The 2,500-nt window shown below is 54.3% G+C and overlaps 1 pseudogene; it reads right to left on the reverse strand.

Moving 5' to 3' along the window:
• Positions 1 to 400: 400 nt before the first annotated feature.
• Positions 401 to 1,001, reverse strand: LOC144432285 (small subunit ribosomal RNA; annotated as a pseudogene).
• Positions 1,002 to 2,500: the final 1,499 nt, after the last annotated feature.

The raw sequence follows: 2,500 nt of genomic DNA on the forward strand, positions 1-2,500 counted from the left end.
GATCGTCTTCGAACCTCTGACTTTCGCTCTTGATTAAAGAAAACATTCTTGGCGAATGCTTTCGCAGTAGTTCGTCTTCCGCCGATCCAAGAATTTCACCTCTAACGGCAGAGTACGGACGCCCCCGTCTGTCCCTCTTAATCATTACCTCGTGCTCCGAAAACCAACAAAATAGAACCGAGGTCCTATTCCATTATTCCATGCAACACTATGCAGGCGAACAGCCTGCTTTGAACACTCTAATTTTTTCAAAGTAAACTTATCGGCCACCGCCGACACTCAGTCAAGAGCACCGACGGAGAACCGAAGGTGAGGCGAACGCAACCAGTGACACGCCTTGCGACGGACCGGCGGCGCTCGCCCAAAATCCAACTACGAGCTTTTCAACCGCAACAACTTTAGCATACACTGTTGGAGCTGGAATTACCGCGGCTGCTGGCACCAGACTTGCCCTCCAATGGATACTCGTTAAGAGTTTTAGGATGTACTCATTCCAATTACAGGGCCTCGTTAGAGTCCTGTATTGTTATTTTTCGTCACTACCTCCCCGTGTCGGGAATGGGTAATTTGCGCGCCTGCTGCCTTCCTTGGATGTGGTAGCCGTTTCTCAGGCTCCCTCTCCGGAATCGAACCCTGATTCCCCGTTACCCGTTATCACAAAGGTAGGCACGTAGCGTACCTTCGACAGTTGATAGGGCAGACACTTGAATGATACGTCGTCGGTGCAGAGACCGTACGATCCGCGTGGTTATCCAGAGTCATCAAACGTCACAGGACGAACCCGGTCGGTTTTGATCTGATAAAAGCGCGCCTCCCGAAGTCGGCGCTTAATGCATGTATTAGCTCTAGAATTACCACAGTTATCCACTTCGCTTACGAGACCAAATAAACCAAGACTGATTTAATGAGCCATTCGCAGTTTCGCTTTACGAGAACTCGTACTTGCACCTGCATGGCTTAATCTTTGAGACAAGCATATCACTACTGGCAGGATCAACCAGATAGCTGCGACAGCTGCGCTCGGCCCTTGCTGGGCCGCCCGGCGCGTGCTCGTCGCATTCGTTTAAGACCGAGGCGATCGCCTGCGGCCGTACTCAGCTTCGACAGTCGCTGGCCGCGACGTCCACGCTCTCGCCGGCAGTGCCAGGCGGAGCGATTTGCGTTTTTTCTTTGCTCGCCCTCTCTCGGGCTCGATCCATTCAGTTTCGCACAAACAAGAGCTCTGCCGGCCGCCTGCAGCGGTGCCTAAAACCCGGGCATAACAATGCGACCGTTCTGCTAGGCCGACAAGCGCTCAAGCCAGACGCTCGATCGAACGCCCCCTACATATTAGTCGAGACAACGGCTCGCTCATTAGCATCGCGTTTGTACTTTAACTTTTTTTGGCTCGGCTTCTTTCGACGCCGATGCCGGCGACGCAGCACTCTCTCGCCCGCCAGCCACCGAGAAAAGGGTGCGCTCCGACCGGCCCCGCACCGCTCTTTCTTGGCTCATTCGAAATTACTGTCTTTCGCTCTGACATGCCTTACCTAGGGTTAGGTTAGTATGCTTGCACGTTTGTACTTTAACTTTTTTCGGCTCGGCTTCTTTCGACGCCGATGCCGGCGACGCAGCACTCTCTCGCCCGCCAGCCACCGAGAAAAGGGTGCGCTCCGACCGGCCCCGCACCGCTCTTTCTTGGCTCATTCGAAATTACTGTCTTTCGCTCTGACATGCCTTACCTAGGGTTAGGTTAGTATGCTTGCACGTTTGTACTTTAACTTTTTTCGGCTCGGCTTCTTTCGACGCCGATGCCGGCGACGCAGCACTCTCTCGCCCGCCAGCCACCGAGAAAAGGGTGCGCTCCGACCGGCCCCGCACCGCTCTTTCTTGGCTCATTCGAAATTACTGTCTTTCGCTCTGACATGCCTTACCTAGGGTTAGGTTAGTATGCTTGCACGTTTGTACTTTAACTTTTTTCGGCTCGGCTTCTTTCGACGCCGATGCCGGCGACGCAGCACTCTCTCGCCCGCCAGCCACCGAGAAAAGGGTGCGCTCCGACCGGCCCCGCACCGCTCTTTCTTGGCTCATTCGAAATTACTGTCTTTCGCTCTGACATGCCTTACCTAGGGTTAGGTTAGTATGCTTGCACGTTTGTACTTTAACTTTTTTCGGCTCGGCTTCTTTCGACGCCGATGCCGGCGACGCAGCACTCTCTCGCCCGCCAGCCACCGAGAAAAGGGTGCGCTCCGACCGGCCCCGCACCGCTCTTTCTTGGCTCATTCGAAATTACTGTCTTTCGCTCTGACATGCCTTACCTAGGGTTAGGTTAGTATGCTTGCACGTTTGTACTTTAACTTTTTTCGGCTCGGCTTCTTTCGACGCCGATGCCGGCGACGCAGCACTCTCTCGCCCGCCAGCCACCGAGAAAAGGGTGCGCTCCGACCGGCCCCGCACCGCTCTTTCTTGGCTCATTCGAAATTACTGTCTTTCGCTCTGACATGCCTTACCTAGGGTTAGG

Source organism: Styela clava, chromosome 14 (assembly GCF_964204865.1).
Source record: "Styela clava chromosome 14, kaStyClav1.hap1.2, whole genome shotgun sequence".
In the NCBI taxonomy this organism is placed as follows: domain Eukaryota; kingdom Metazoa; phylum Chordata; class Ascidiacea; order Stolidobranchia; family Styelidae; genus Styela; species Styela clava.